Genomic DNA, 17,185 nt, shown 5'->3' with positions numbered 1-17,185 from the left:
TTTTGAGCTATATTAATTACGATCTCCCGTTGCGCGCCATTTGTCGCAGTTTACTTTTGACGATATGGGAAAGGTGCTGTTAAGAGGAAAATTTTGTACATGCTTAGGGATTATAACTTCAAAATTTGGATGCAAAATTTAAACATAAATGAACCTATAAAAGGGAAAAGTCAATTATTAAATGTCAGAATTTGAAATAGAAAGTTAATAATTGATTAACTGAAATTCTAGAAATAAATATTCTATTGTTTCCAGTTGACTTTGTTTTGTAAATTTTTCCTGTTAAGGGTATCAAAGATAGTTTTGAAATTTAAAATGGTTTCAGCTTATCATGAATAGATTGCACATGAATTGCAAGCGTATTAAAAACAATGTAAAATGGTCATGTTTAACACTTAACCTCATATAGACGTGTTTTGACAGCTTATCATCCCTCCCCTTTGAGGTCTCAAAAGGTGCAAAAATGTCCTATTTAGGCTCCAAACACTTGTTTTCATCCGAGAAATGTTGTTAAAAAAAAGATCAACTTCTCCTACATGCATAGAGGAATTTTAATGAAATTTCATAGAAAGTTTACCTCTATGAGAAGCCGTATGGCGCAGATGAACATGGTCTCTATGTCAAAGGTCAAGGTCACACTTACAGGTCATTGAAAAACGTTTGACTGGAGCAAAACTTCTACGTGCATAGAGTGATTTCAATATAAGAACACAAATGTTCATCATTGTGAGGCGGAGTGTCGCATGCAAAATTAAGGTCCTTGAGGCCAAGGTCAATGTCACATTTAGGGTCAAACTTCAGTTAAAAATATGAACATGTGTATTCGGACAATTAAATAATATTTTTTTTGAGGGATTGAATCCCAAATGGTCATTATCATGACTACGGGTGTGAAACATGTAATTTAGGTTAAAATATGCAAGGCCAAGGTCACTAAAGATTATAGAATATAGAGATTTCATCCACAACATATATCTTAAATGCATGGAGGAATTTTAATGAAACTTCATAGAATTGTTCACCATTATGATAAGCTGTGTCACGGACATGAACCTTGTCTCTAGGTCAAAGGTCACACTAAACGGTCATGAAAAACGCTTGTCCGGGGCAAAACTTCTACATGCATAGAGGGATTTCAATATACAAAATGTAACTTGACACAAATGCTCAACTGTAAGGTAAGGTAATTTTTATTACCATGACTACGGGTGTGAAAATTGTAATTTTGAATATAGTATACGCGATCTGATTGGACGTCCAAATCAGATCTCGTATTACAACGCAGGTATCGGAATCCAAAATGGATGGACTTGAATTAGGTAAGCTGTGGAATTCTAGTTCGTTTTATTGATGTTTATTAATGATGCAGCGAAATACCGCCAGAATGCGCCTCAATCGCCGAAACGACGATTTCCCATGTTCCACATTGTTTGGCAAATGAACATAATACGCTTTCCACCTTTCTATAACTGTATTTTTTTTATAATTTTATCGGTGGTGTTGTATTTGGTATCTTATAGTTAGCCTTAGAGTGTTGAATTTTTTTCAGGGTTGTAGCAGGAGTCCAGATACAGGGTGGGGTGGTGTCCAAACACTGAGTGTTGGACAGGGAACAAGACTAAACGGAAGCAGTGTTTAAAATATCGAATGACAGATTTCAAACGGAAAATGTAAAATAAAAATGAACGATAATTATACTATTTGACGGTAAAAGTAAACCGAGCTCAGTTTGAGGCTTTGCCTTTTGCATATTAGACTAGCACTCATATTCTAATGCATTCGACCCTCATGAAGTTTAATTGCTGTTAAGAGACTTGAATGTCGTGTACGTGTAGGAATACGTAAAGAAGTATTGCACGTGGAGTGTGAGATGTGAGATAAGCCCATGTGAGATAAGATTTTTCTGCGCCGCTTCGACGTAGACATCTTGGGAAATCCCGGTCATGTGACCAGCCAGTGTATCGAGACCTTTCATTGGTTCTCGCCATATCTATCACCATATCGCCTTGGGCGAGAACCAACGAAAGGTCTCGATACACCGGCTGGTCACATGACCGGGATTTCCCAACATCGAAGCAGATTTCTGCTTAGCCCAACAAATTGTGCGCTTTAGGGCTTTTTTTTATATAGACGATGGTCGCCCTTCAAAGACAACTTCTTGAAATATCAGATTATAAAATCGGTCTGTCTTGCCATCGAAATATTGAGACTAATTTCTGCTCTGATTTGAAGATTTCGTTCGGAACAGACGAATGTAGAGCGCTTCACGACTATTTGCGCAGGTAGATAATAGAAACCATGTTGTGTTATTGTTTGCATGCGTTTATTTGTACCTCCCCCTTTTAAAATTGATATTTCACCCGTAGAATTTGGTGTTGCGACATCTCGTACGACTAAGCAATTTTGTGACAGAAGTTAACGGTTTGGAATAAATTTCTTCAAGTGGGCTAAGGGAATCAGAAAAGAGTTAGTGTTTATCAATTGTGGATTGAATAAGCTATGCAACGCAGTATAGTTTGTGGAAATATTTTATTTTATTAGAGGAAAATCGGGCATGAATTTGTGGGTGGTCGAATATTCTCTATTTAGCGAGTAATGCCCTTTGTCTATATTTATATACATAATATAAGGTTATGACTAAAATCTCATTTTAAGGTCACCATCAAGCAGTATTTACTATCCAAACAGCGTGTGGGCCCCCTGTGATTTGAATGACCTTAAATCACGTTTGATAGGTAGCAATATCAGGGCTTGACAAAAACAATAGTTAACTAATTAAGTCTTATATCAAGGAGTAGAAATTTACATTGGATGTGTTGATTTCCAGCTACAATAGAGTGGAATTTCCAGCAAGAAATAATCAAAGTTTTAGTTTCATACTCAAATGAATTAAACATAAAATAACTTCACTATTCAATTGCATACCAGTTTTCCAGTAAAAGTCTGTCCATTTTTATGGCCACATAAGCTTAAAGGTCATTGCAGAAATTGTTTATTTCTATACAAAAAGACAGAGACCTTCTCAAGTGGAAGTCTCAGAATAGTTTTAAAACAATTCTCAGAAGTGCGGCAGTAAGAAGTCTATACAGATTTTATTTGTTTATTTCATATCATAAGACAGTATAAGATTATATATACAAAATACTATTACATATTAACATATTAGCTGCTAATTTATATTAAAGTATTATAATTAAATTCAATTTGTAGAGAGAAGTTTAGAAATGTTAGTACATTCACTTTGGTTATATTATTTGAAACTAAAATATTACAGAAAGAATGATGAAAGGCATATATTTTAACATACATCTGTGTCACTCAGATTGATACACACAAGCGGTCTATGATCATTAAAAACTTGTTTTTTACCACTTATTATTGGCTAGCCAATAAGCCAGAAAGGAGCTTACATATATGTAAGTTTGCTGCATTGTTACAGATATGTAAGTTTGCTGCATTGTTACAGATATGTCCGTTTTCTTCATTGTTTCTTTCCCTTTGTTTAAGAGAAAGCAGATAGCATCTTAATGCCTGTTGAGGTCTGTTTTCTTGTTCCATACATTGCCCAAAAATTTTTAAAGGCTTTTTTTTTATTGTAAGGTTTGATTTTTTCCCGTATTTCTTAAAAATTTTAAAAGTCCTTTTTTGATTTGATGCCTTTTAGATCCCTTGAGATTTAATTGTGGGGAAGTAAGGAAAAGGAAAGTGAATTAAATACACCCAATCCACCCAACAGTCGTAAATTGGGTTTGTGTTTTAATGTCTTTTTTTGTAGATCTGAACTTTCATTTGTATTATGAGGGACACAGTTGATCTTTTCCTAATGAATCTGCCAAAAAAAAGCAGTTTTTCCCTTTGATACAGCCATTTTTGGGATCATGTCAATACAAAACCCAAATAAATTTCTTTTTTTTTAAATGGGGGCTTTTAAAGATTACAAAATAGTAAACTTTACGAAGAAAATTTTTTTGTTCAGTTTTCTAGAATTATTTACCTTCCCCTATTCCTGTAAAGTAGAACACTAAACCCAATTTTAATGGGCTAGATGAGATATCTAAAAAAACCTTCATAACCAAAAAAAATGCTTTGGGTTGAAACTGTTTTTTTCAAAAAAACGGATGATGCCGGGGCAAAATTTTAATCAATACGGGATAAACCTTTTCAGTTTTTCCATCAATACTGTTTGATCCCGGGGCAACCCGAAAGGGTAAAAAAAAAAGGTGCAATCAACTTGAATGCACACTGTTCAAATGGGTTTTTACTATTCCTAAAAGTAATTATTTTACCTATACAATGCTTCATTCTGGTTATGTTTCTTTTGTTTAAATATATCAACATATCTTTATGGTTTTTACTTATTAGCAATGCTATGTTTATATGTTGCAAGGTAAAAAAACATTCATATATTTGAACTGAAGATTGATAAAAGTTGACTCCATGTGGTACCATGCCCAGGCTCACTTGCAGTCTATGGCCAAGATCATCAATATTGATTCTACATAACATTAAATGTATGTCATCCTGTATAAATTCACTTATTTTTTTAAAAAGTTCTTCTTTTTTTTCATCTGTAAATTGCCCTGCCATCAAATTATTTTCCTGAATGATGAAATGTGAACAACGGTCATTCTGTACACAGCTACGTAATTCTGATAAGCAAGTTTTTTTAAACTTTTTAAAAAAATTTTTTCCTTTTTCCAAAAAATTTGGGTTTTTTTTTTCCCCTATAAATTTCAAAGTAGTTTTACAAAATAAAACGATAAAATTTGGTTTTTCCCCGAAGAATTTTAAGAAAAATTTTAATAAACATAGCCCCTTTTTGTTTTTAAATTTTTAGTTTGTAAATTTATAATTTTCCCCAAATTTGGAAAAATTTAATTCCCCCTTTCCCGGGTGGGATTTTTACTGATTATTTCCCAAAGTTGCCAACAAAAAACCAGTATTGGCTGCATTTTTCTCATATTTGTTTGGAATTCCCCAATCCCTTGTCGTCTCCCCAACCCTTTGTTTTGATATGCAATGTTTTACGGGGATAAGTTAACACTTGTCTGTATCATTGAACCCCTTTGCCCTTTGTTCGGGAGTGGGCCCTTGGAAAAAAATTTCCCCGGCATCAACATATTATTATTAAATTTTTTTATATAATCCCTTTTCCCTTTTCTTTTCATTGATATTTGTTCTTTGGGGGAATGATAGTGGGGGAAGGGGGTTCTTTAAATTTTTCAAAGCATTTGTAAGAAAAATATCCAGGGTAGGTTCTTACCTGATCATAGAAGTTTTTTTTTTCCCAAATGCCCCCACCTGACCATTCTTGTTTTATTTTGAATAGGGAAACCCCATTAGTAAATAAACTTTCTGAATTTAAGCCAAAAGTAGTTTCCCCTTCAACTAAACTCCCTTTAGAAAAATAGTAATTTAAATTAAGCCATTAAAACCTGGTCAGCATTTTTTTTTCATCCCTTTTACCCCCTTGCAGATTTTTCTACTTTTTTTAAACCATTTTTTCTTGACCCCAATGTCTTTAAAAACCCTTTTAAAACCGAAGTGATATTTTTCCTTTGTATTCGGGTTTTTGTACTTTCTGTAATAAATTTGGAAAAAAAAAAATTCGTTTTCAGTCATCATTTAATTGTCAAAATATTTTACTTTTTACTTTTTTTTTCCCCCACGATACCCTAAAAACAGATGAAAGCCATTTTTGATATAAATTTTTAAGAAGAATTAATTAAAAAAATTTCAATGGTAATTTTTTATTTTCATGCAAAAATTAAATTCCTTTGGGGTTTTTTTTGTTTCAAAATAAATAAAAATTTTTTTTGATATTTTTATATTTTTTATCGTTTTTAAAAAGGAAATGGGGAAAAAAAATTTTTATTTTGGAAATTTTACTGAAAATTTACCGATTTTTAATGTGGGCCCAAAAGTTTTTTGATTTTTTAAAAAATTGGAAATTTAAACTTTAAAAATTTTAAAAAAATGACTTTTATAAAAATTCCATGATTTAATCCTTTATCCCAAATATTAAGCGAAAGAAAAATTGCATGTGCCTCCATGCTCTTAAAGATAAATGACATAATTTATTATATTCATCAGAAAAATAATTATAGGTATACATACAATGAAAATAATGTTGCTGATGCAAGGGCAATAATAACTGTACAGTGTGGGGGGGATTTTATTTTGCCATTGTCCGATCGTGTGTTTGTTTCTGTGTTCTCTTGTTGTATCGCATGTAGTTCTTTAAGTACTTGAGATAGAGTCAAGAAAGTTTACAGGAATGATTTGTAGCTCAAAAAGTGCTTGAGCTACAGTCATGAAACTTCACACGAATGTTGGCCATCATGTGTGGTTGTGCAATTGTACATTGAGTAATTTAGGGTATTTGCAATGAAATCACGACAATATATAACAGGTAATGAAATTTATCTGACTTAGTCAGACTAAGTTAATGTGGCGCGGGGTTTATTGTGGAGTGTGAGGTGTGGTTTCTTCTGTCAACAAACATGTATGTGCCTTGCTTTTCTCCGTAGTGTAACATTCCATTAATATATAATAACTATTTATGTCCAATTTTTTATCCTTTAGATAATAATTAAATCACGACTCTCTAAGTCCATTGTTTTCGGTTTTCAATATAGTTGCTTTTTTATATATTAATATTTACAACAACAGTTTCGACCGGTCAAAATAACAAATATATAATTATTTATTTATTATGTACGGTAATAATTATGCAAAGCAGAAAACTTCGGCACCAGCCTTTTAAACTTTTACAAATACATGTTTTCTGTCTGACTCTTTAAATGGTTCTCTAAAATGTTCTGTCTCTTTTTTTATTAATACAGGAATAAATGTAACAAAGGTTTCAATAATGAACCAATGAAAAACTGACCCTTAAACAAGAAATTATTGACCAATAAAAAATACATTCTTTAAATGATAAAATTATTGGTTTGACCAATCCAAATGGTTCAATTAAATTAAGACTGATTAACACCTCAGATGTCAAAAGCCAGCAACCTTTTACCTCTGGGATTATTTTTTATGTACTGTATTCTACCGGGATATATCTGTATCCCTGATATTAAAAAAGAACTTTTCTCTACAAAATTACTCTAAATAAACCCACTTACATTGCAGATCCAAAGGTCAAGCACCTAATTTATAATTATTGATGTCATGTAAATACACATAATTATAGAATAATATTACTTCTGTTCAATATTATTAAGTCAGATATCGAACTGACAATTAAACACTTTAATAGATTCAAAGAATTAAATTTCCATTTAAAAAATTAATTAAATTCCAACTCTGTAACTCATAGATTTTTTATTCTTTGCGTGTTTAACATCCTGTTAATCATTAAAGTAAATAGTTAATATCACTTACTTGATAATTATCTGTATTAGACAATCACTTCAGACTTCGTTGAAAGAGTAAGTGAAACGTCTTGACAGTGCAAAGTCGGGCAGATGAGAGAGGGAGAGCACTTACGAACTTTCGCTATATGTATATACAGTATTTCGATAGAGCGGAAGTCAGTGCGTGAGCATGCGCTTTGCCATGTCTCGTACAGTTACTGTCACGTTTTCAACGTGGTTGCTACGAAGCGTCATGTGTCCGGCTGTTGCTACACTTAGTGAACATGGCTTTTACAACATATATATCAGTCAAACAAATTAAAACAACACACACAAACTTTATATAGTTGTATTCCATATTAATATTTTGCATTTCCAACTGATAGTCAAACAAATATCTCAATATTTTTTCCCATTTAATATATTGTTTACATGTGATGACAGCTAGTTAGCAGGCGAACGCTTTGTAAGATTACTTCCGGTCCAGAAAATTCCCTTGTTTACCATCAAAACTCATATGTTTACCTTAGCAACCATATATAGATAGAAAATAAATTAAATAAGGTTATTGAAAAAAAATGTCAGTTTCTTCACAAAATTCGAATTAATAAATACAAAGTCTTTAGAAAAGGTCCATTCTTTGAGTTCGTTAAAAAGGGGAATAATTTGGCAGAATTTTAGACAGGAAAACAGGAGTTATTTCTCGTGGCTAGGGAATATGGCCGACTGAAATCATGCAAGCGAGTTTGTAATTGGAGAGTACGTGCACGGGATTTATTTAACAACCAAAATATTCGGAGTGTATATACACCGGTCTTACTCCGGTCGAAATTTGAGAGACCAGTGTGTATACAATGCTATTATCTATAATAACCTTTTGAGTCAATATGGATTGAAAGTAGTTCTACCACGTGGTTTTAGATTTAAACAGAAACAGAGATTATAATCTTCGACATTGTAAAATTAATGTATATACGTATAACTATTTGACATTCAAAGAAAATATTATCTGTTTCGGAACAATTATTATGTCTAGTGATGTACAACTTTAAACAAATCCGACTTAAGCCTGCGTCACATTACACTCCGATTAGGTTTACGATGGGGTACCGATGTCTGAACGGGCTGAAATTGCCAAATTTTTAAAGGTCTCCGGTCGGTGACCCTCCGGTGTCAAGTGACCGGTCGGGCACTGTACAGGTAATCGGAGAATTTTAGTGCAGAGTTATTTTCTTCCGGCATCCGGTACATCGCCAGCTCAACAAAGCAGACACGAGAAAATACCCTCCGATACCCGGCTAGACACCTTTTGTTATCGGTTACATACCGGTCAAAATTTTCACCTCCTGGGCGCCAAATATTTCTCCAGTTTCCGAGCGGTATATGAGCGGTCACCGAAGGAGTCTTTAAAGGTTACTGCCCGGATGGACACAGTGCGTTGCACGGGGTATGGTCCTAAGGTGTCCGTAAGGATAGCGTTAGGGTTGTTAAACAGACCTTACGACAGGAAAAGCCTTGGACTCTGAATTAGGCGACCTGTGTTCAATTCTTGGACAACGGTGAAGGTCACTTTAGTTGTACAGAGATAATCAGTACCTTGCGAAAGTGAAAGAGATTATTACTGTTTAACTGCTTGACAGACTGTCCAGGAACGATACGGTGGCTGAACTTTGCTCTGGTTGTATATTCAAGTTGGCTTACTGCCATAGTCATCAGGGTAAATCATAAATACCACCATCATTCTCTCATTAGCCAGCGTGCAGAGCTGAATCGGTTAATTCGCTAGACTTATAATCTGGACATTGTGGGTTCGATTCCCGGGATGACCAACTGAAATTACTAGGAATCTTTCGGACGAGACTTTAAAGCATAGTCCCGTGTATGAGTGCTTTAACACTTGCCTAGGTAAAGAAGAAGAAGAGTGTTTGGTGTACTGCTTGGCTCCTTGATGGGGGTCATCCTTTGTTGCTGGTTAGTGTCGTGGTTGCGTTCATTGAACGCCGCTTTTCTTATTGATCTTGTTTGTCATATTTTTTTTCTGAAATTGTGGCATCTTGCTATCTGTATCTTGCGCTGTCCTCCAAAATCTAAAACGACTAATACTCGGACTAGGACTCGTCTATACAGGCAACCGATGGCGAGTATTAAGAAACTTAATTACACACACATATTCTCTCAGTGTTCACACACGTCAGAGGTTTCTTAAAGTTTTCAAGTTTCATTTACAATCTTTTATAGAAAAGTTTGATTTCAGAGTGTAATATAGCATCCAAAACAGAAAGCAAAGAAGGGGTGGGGGAGAAAATTTCCCAGGAGCTAGTCATATCAGGAGCTACATGTCGGAAGCTGAGAGTGCCATAAACGTTGCTTTAAAGAATAGGCATATTAAAATATTTCAAAGTAACATACAAACCCACTTACCTGAAGAAAATACGTGCGAATGTTGTAAATATTCATGACCCTGTAGCTATTTTGTCAAGTTTGCAACTAATTTCCTCGCTTGAACCAAGTGTGCAACCAATTGAGGTTGGACTGAAATACCGTATCCGTTCATTGTGTCAATCGCAACTTTTCGGCCCTTTCCGTCAGTCTTCGGATAAGGACCTCGAACACAATAGTATGAATACACATAACGAATGCGGTATTTCGGTCTAATCTACGCTAATAAACTAATCATGTAAACAAATAGTAATTTAATGCTGGAAAGTTGTTTACAAATTTATTTCAAATATTTGTAGTAAAAGTCCACATAAATTAAGAGAATTCATAGCTACAAAAGCAAACAATACATTATTTCTATATTTTTTATTATGGTTAAGTACAAAAAAAACACTTAAAGCAAACAACCTGTTGACATTGAGTCGGATTTGTTTAAAAATGTACACCAGTGGGCATATTTGAATTACAAATTGTTGTCAGACATATTCATCATAAGTGTACCGAAACAGACATTACTTTTCTTTTGGATGTCAAATATATACATTCGTTTTACATTATCACATCTGAAACCACTTGGTAGAACAACTTTTAATCCATATTGTAGGGTCTTTAGCTAGATAGGAAGCATCTGTCTCCAAAAGTAACCTGTATTGGACTAAACCTGCACATGTATTTCGGACTTGAAGTGAGCGCATGGACAGACTAAATATGCAATTAGGAAGGACAGTATTCTTCAGTACTGCAAATGAAACAATGTCGCTGAACAGGCATATGAGTCAAGTTTAACTCCCTAAACAGAAACAGGGTTTGTTTGGCTTCCAGCCTATTACCGGAATTCCTGCAGCGGATCACAATTAGTTTACTCATTCTATCGACCAGGCCATGGGAAGACACAATCATGCAGAGAATCGTAGGCTGCGCCTCAAGCTTATACCTCTTGCAAACCGTGCGATCATGGGATTGTCGGCATCGACAAGCAGTGGTAAAGTCGAGGCCCACCTCACCTATTCCTACCACTCACCAAATCCTCAAGTTAACGAAACGATCAATTGTAGGCCCATATAAAAAGCATGTGGAGATTGACACCAACAGTTACAGAAACGTTGCTGTCCATCTTCAAGTGCCTTTTCATAATCCCCCATTAAAGTGGAAATACATAATGAGGGACTTTAGTTAATAATTCCCAAGAACCACATTGCAAAGTTTGTCCATCTTATTTTTGATGGATGAGACCCGCTTAATCTCTTCATATGTGAACAGAATGCTTAAGCCACCTCAGAAATGCTTCAGTAGCCAACTGCTGAGTGGTTTCATTCAAATTATAACCATCAACAGCAAGGCCGAGAACTCTTTGGAGAAAATCCTTCTCAGATTTCCTTTTCCTTTTGTCTAATGAGATGAAGTTTCTGACGGGCAGCCAGTGCAGTGTCCCGAAGTTCAAATCTAACAGTTAGGTCTTCAACCAGGTCTTTATATTTGTGTCTTTTTTCTGACCTACTGGCTTACTCCAAAGCGTTATTTGTGAGGCAATCAAAAAGACGATCTATTTTTTTTACTTTTTGACCAGCCTCGTCTTTTTGCAGTCCGCTCAAATTTGTCCATAAAACTGCGCCAAGACACCTTATTATTTTTACCTCAGAATTTTCCTCTTCTTTTGTTTTTTTACCTGATTATTTCCCATGAAATCATCGGAAAAAGAAGTGGAGCATGTGTCGGTTGAGCTGACCATGTCGGAATCAGATATTGTTGGTCGATTGGGCGATTCAGATTTCTTGGCCTTGGGTTTGGTTTTGGGTCATCCTGATCCTGGAAATGAGATTTTTTCTTAGTAAAATAGAGAGAAATAAGAATCCGTAAAGAAAGCCCAACACGGCAAAATTGAAAATGTTGCAGGCTCGATTTGATTCATGGACGTAACTGTAAAGTGCAAACTATCGTCCACGCCCCTAGCACCGGCTTAAGCAGAATTCAACATTTAACATGAACTGGTAAAATTTAGAATTTTGGAACATCTGCAGATGTGTTCATATGGCGGTTATCATGGAACCTTCAAAGTGACACGTTAGTGCCATTCCATGAAAAGCGGCATAAGGTCCCCAAGGAAAAAAATGCATGTGCCCTAAAGGAGAAAACAATGGGCGGAACTAAATAAAATCGAATTTTGAAAGGGTATCTGAGGTTATGAAGCCTGCATATCACAGATATGACGTCAAAAAGCAGGCCACATAAGACTCAGCATTGACAACAACTTCTTATGATGGCCAACATACGGTCAATATCTATTTTCTGTTGTTTTGTGGACCCATCCATTTGTTGGAAATTTCCACACCCCAACATACCAACAGAACAAGGATTGGAATAATTTCTATCCTGTTTGCTCAACAAATACTGATTTGCTGTCCGTATGATGGACTGGTTCAAATCCTCGGCCCATATACTGAATGTTATCAAAACCAGTTGGGGGTCTTACTTGACTTTGCTTAACCTGACTTGGTGGGTGTAAGGTGAGCTAGGCTCATTTCGAGCTAGCGAAAGAGCCAATTGTTTCGACAAGGCATCAAACCAGTTGACAATTTCCCCGGAATACCTGTAAAAGTTTGTGCCCAAGGTCATTTATTTGAATGTCCATACGGGCGTCCAGTCAAGTCGTTGTCAATTGAGATATCTATGACCTGACAACGTAAGTCAAAGATGTCAGTGCAAATAAATAAAATAAAGCGCTACAACAACAACAAAGTAATGTACAAGGTGCGATTTGAAAATATTAATTTTGACTCAAATTACATAAAATTTTAATAAAAATATTAAAAGAAGAGTGTTTAATGTTAACTTAAACGCCTTAAATAGTATAGGCCTTATAGGCATATACTTCCTACAGAGAGATGTGATCGTATTAAAAGTACTTTTTAAGTATCTACGATTTTTTTTGTGGGAACGTCTCACATGCCAGTATAGATATACAATAATATTGTGGCTATAAAATTTAATCATATACCATTAAAGATCGTGTATGTTGTAAGTAAAGTGGTTAAACACGTATGTATGTAGTTAATGCTTAATGAGGGTCCATCCGATAACCATGCTAATAAAACAATTTTGAAACATCAAAGAATATGTAAAATATGTCCTGCAAATATTTGTGCATATTATAATGTAATCATTAAAATATATTTATTCATTTCTTATTGGAAAATTTGATTCAAAATTTATAGAAAATCAATTTCTAATTACCTCCCTTTATTTACATGAAATGTTAAATTCGGTAATATCTTTATAAATAATGCTTTTTGAAACCTAAAATATTGATAAATCTTAATTTGTGCATTAAAACCATAAAAAATAGTGTTACAGGACCTTTAAAGAATATCGTGATTTACTTTCATTAATTGTACATTTGCATGCAATATTCAATACAAGAGTCTGATTAAATCATTTCATTGTAAACACAATACATACACAAACCGATAGTGTTTTTCTAAGTGTATCAGAAGAAAAACACTCATAGCTTTTGGGTATATTCATGTACATTGAGCATTTAAATAAGCCTTCTTATTGCCTTATATGTTTGAGGCACTTGCCTTATAAGTTTGAGGCACTTGTTTTAAATATACAACTCAGTTTAAATAAACATAATAATAGTATTTTAAATCATATATTGAAAAGTTTTAATTGTAAATGAAGAAAAATATATTTACTGAGGCAGTGTAAGTAAGTAATGCTATGAAACAAATTTTATAAAAATATGTAACATTCATTAAGAAATATAATTATGTCAATACTGTTTGTTAAAATGTATGCTTGACACTCTTAAGGTGATAATTTGCGACATTCTTTGTGATGATATGAAATACATCTGATTCAAAACTGTGACAATCTTTGTCACTATCAATGTCACACTTAGTGATGATGTTATACTTCCGATGTAAAACTGTGACAATCTTTGTCACTATCAATGTAACACTTAGTGATGATGTTATACTTCCGATGTAAAACTGTGACAATCTTTGTCACTATCAATGTAACACTTAGTGATGATGTTATACTTCAGATGTAAAACTGTGACAATCTTTGTCACTATCAAAGTAACACTTAGTGATGATGTTATACTTCCGATGTAAAACTGTGACAATCTTTGTCACTGTCAATGTCACACTTAGTGATGATGTTATACTTCCGATGTAAAACTATTACAGTCTTTGTCACTATCAAAGTAACACTTAGTGATGATGTTATACTTCCGATGTAAAACTGTGACAATCTTTGTCACTATCAATGTCACACTTAGTGATGATGTTATACTTCCGATGTAAAACTATTACAGTCTTTGTCACTATCAAAGTAACACTTAGTGATGATGTTATACTGCCGATGTAAAACTATTACAATCTTTGTCACTGTCAATGTAACACTTAGTGATGATGTTATACTACCGATGTAAAACTGTGACAATCTTTGTCACTGTCAATGTCACACTTAGTGATGATGTTATACTTCAGATGTAAAACTGTGACAATCTTTGTCACTATCAATGTCACACTTAGTGATGATGTTATACTTCCGATGTAAAACTGTGACAATCTTTGTCACTGTCAATGTCACACTTAATGATGATGTTATACTTCCGATGTAAAACTATTACAGTCTTTGTCACTATCAAAGTAACACTTAGTGATGATGTTATATCTTCCGATGTAAAACGTGACAATCTTTGTCACTGTCAAAAGTAACACTTAGTGATGATGTTATAACTTCAGATGTAAAACTGTACTCTTTGTCACATCAATGTCACAATCTTTGTCACTTTGTCAATGTCACACTTAGTGATGATGTTATACTTCAGATGTAAAACTGTGACAATCTTTGTCACTATCAATGTCACACTTAGTGATGATGTTATACTTCCGATGTAAAACTGTTACAATCTTTGTCACTATTCAAGTAACACTTAGTGAGAAATGTTATACTTCCGATGTAAAACTGTTACAATCTTTGTCACTATCACTGTCAATGTCACCACTTAGTGATGATGTATACTTCCGATGTAAAAACTGTGACAATCTTTTGTCACTATGAAATGTCACACTTAGTGATGATGTTATACTTCCGATGTAAAACTGTTACAATCTTGTCCACTATCAATGTTCAACACTTAGTGATGATGTTATACTTCCGATGTAAAACTGTTACAATCACTTTGTCACTATCAATGTCACACTTAGTGATGATGTTATACTTCCGATGTAAAACTGTGACGAATCTTGTCACTAGTCAAATGTAACCACTTAGTGATGATGTTATACTTCAGATGTAAAACTGTTGACCAATCTTTGTCACTGTCAATGTTCACACTTAGTGATGATGTTATACTTTTCAGATGTAAAAACTATTACAGTTTTGTCACTATCAATGTCACACTTAGTGATGATGTTATACTCGATGTAACAACTGCTGGACAATCTTTTGGTCACTTATCAATGTTAACACTTAGTGATGTTGTCTATTACTTCAGATGTAAACCTGTGACAATCCCCTTTGTCACTATCAATGTTCAACTTAGTGTGATGATGTTATACTTCCGATTAGTAAAAAATTGTGACAATCTTTGTCACTTATCATGTCACACTTAGTGATGAATGTTATACTTTCCGATGTAAAAGCTGTGGACAATCTTGCTCACTATCAATGTCAACACTTGAGTGATGATGTTATATACTTCCGATGTAAAACGTATTACAGTTTTTTGTCACTATCAATGTCACACTTAGTGATGATGTTATACTTCCGATGTAAAACTGTGACAATCTTTGTCACTGTCAAAGTAACACTTAGTGATGATGTTATACTTCAGATGTAAAACTGTGACAATCTTTGTCACTGTCAATGTCACACTTAGTGATGATGTTATACTTCAGATGTAAAACTATGACAGTTTTTGTCACTATCAATGTCACACTTAGTGATGATGTTATACTTCCGATGTAAAACTGTGACAGTCTTTGTCACTGTCAATGTCACACTTAGTGATGATGTTATACTTCCGATGTAAAACTGTTACAGTCTTTGTCACTATCAATGTCACACTTAGTGATGATGTTATACTTCCGATGTAAAACTGTTACAGTCTTTGTCACTATCAATGTCACACTTAGTGATGATGTTATACTTCCGATGTAAAACTGTGACAATCTTTGTCACTGTCAATGTCACACTTAGTGATGATGTTATACTTCCGATGTAAAACTGTTACAATCTTTGTCACTATCAAAGTCACACTTAGTGATGATGTTATACTTCCGATGTAAAACTGTGACAGTCTTTGTCACTATCAATGTAACACTTAGTGATGATGTTATACTTCCGATGTAAAACTGTGACAGTGTTTGTCACTATCAATGTAACACTTAGTGATGATGTTATACTTCCGATGTAAATATGTAAAGTCTTTGTCACTATATCCCCAATGTCACACTTAGTGATGATGTTATATTTTCCGATGTAAAACTGTGACAATCTTTGTCACTATCAATGTAACACTTAGTGATGATGTTATACTTCCGATGTAAATATGTGAAGTCTTTGTCACTATCAATGTCACACTTAGTGATGATGTTATATTTCCGATGTAAAACTATTACAGTCTTTGTCACTATCAATGTCACACTTAGTGATGATGTTATACTTCCGATGTAAAACTGTGACAATCTTTGTCACTATCAATGTAAACACTTAGTGATGATGTTATTCTTCCGATGTTAAACTGTTACAGTCTTTGTCACTGTCAAAGTAACACTTAGTGATGATGTTATACTTCCGATGTAAAACTGTTACAGTCTTTGTCACTATCAATGTAACACTTAGTGATGATGTTATACTTCCGATGTAAAACTATTACAGTCTTTGTCACTATCAATGTCACACTTAGTGATGATGTTTTATACTTCCGATGTAAAACTGTGACAATCTTTGTCACTATCAATGTAAACACTTAGTGATGATGTTATACTTCCGATGTAAAACTATTACAGTCTTTGTCACTATCAATGTCACACTTAGTGATGATGTTATACTTCCGATGTAAAACTGTGACAATCTTTGTCACTATCAAAGTAACACTTAGTGATGATGTTATACTTCCGATGTAAAACTATTACAGTCTTTGTCACTATCAATGTCACACTTAGTGATGATGTTATACTTCCGATGTAAAACTGTGACAATCTTTGTCACTATCAATGTAACGCTTAGTGATGATGTTATACTTCCGATGTAAAACTGTTACAGTCTTAGTCACTATCAATGTCACACTTAGTGATGATGTTATACTTCCGATGTAAAACTATTACAGTCTTTGTCACTGTCAATGTCACACTTAGTGATGATGT

Source organism: Ruditapes philippinarum, unplaced genomic scaffold (genome assembly GCF_026571515.1).
Source record: "Ruditapes philippinarum isolate M1 unplaced genomic scaffold, ASM2657151v2 ctg26_1_1_1_1, whole genome shotgun sequence".
In the NCBI taxonomy this organism is placed as follows: Eukaryota; Metazoa; Mollusca; class Bivalvia; order Venerida; family Veneridae; genus Ruditapes; species Ruditapes philippinarum.
Note: the sequence above shows the minus strand (reverse complement) of the source record.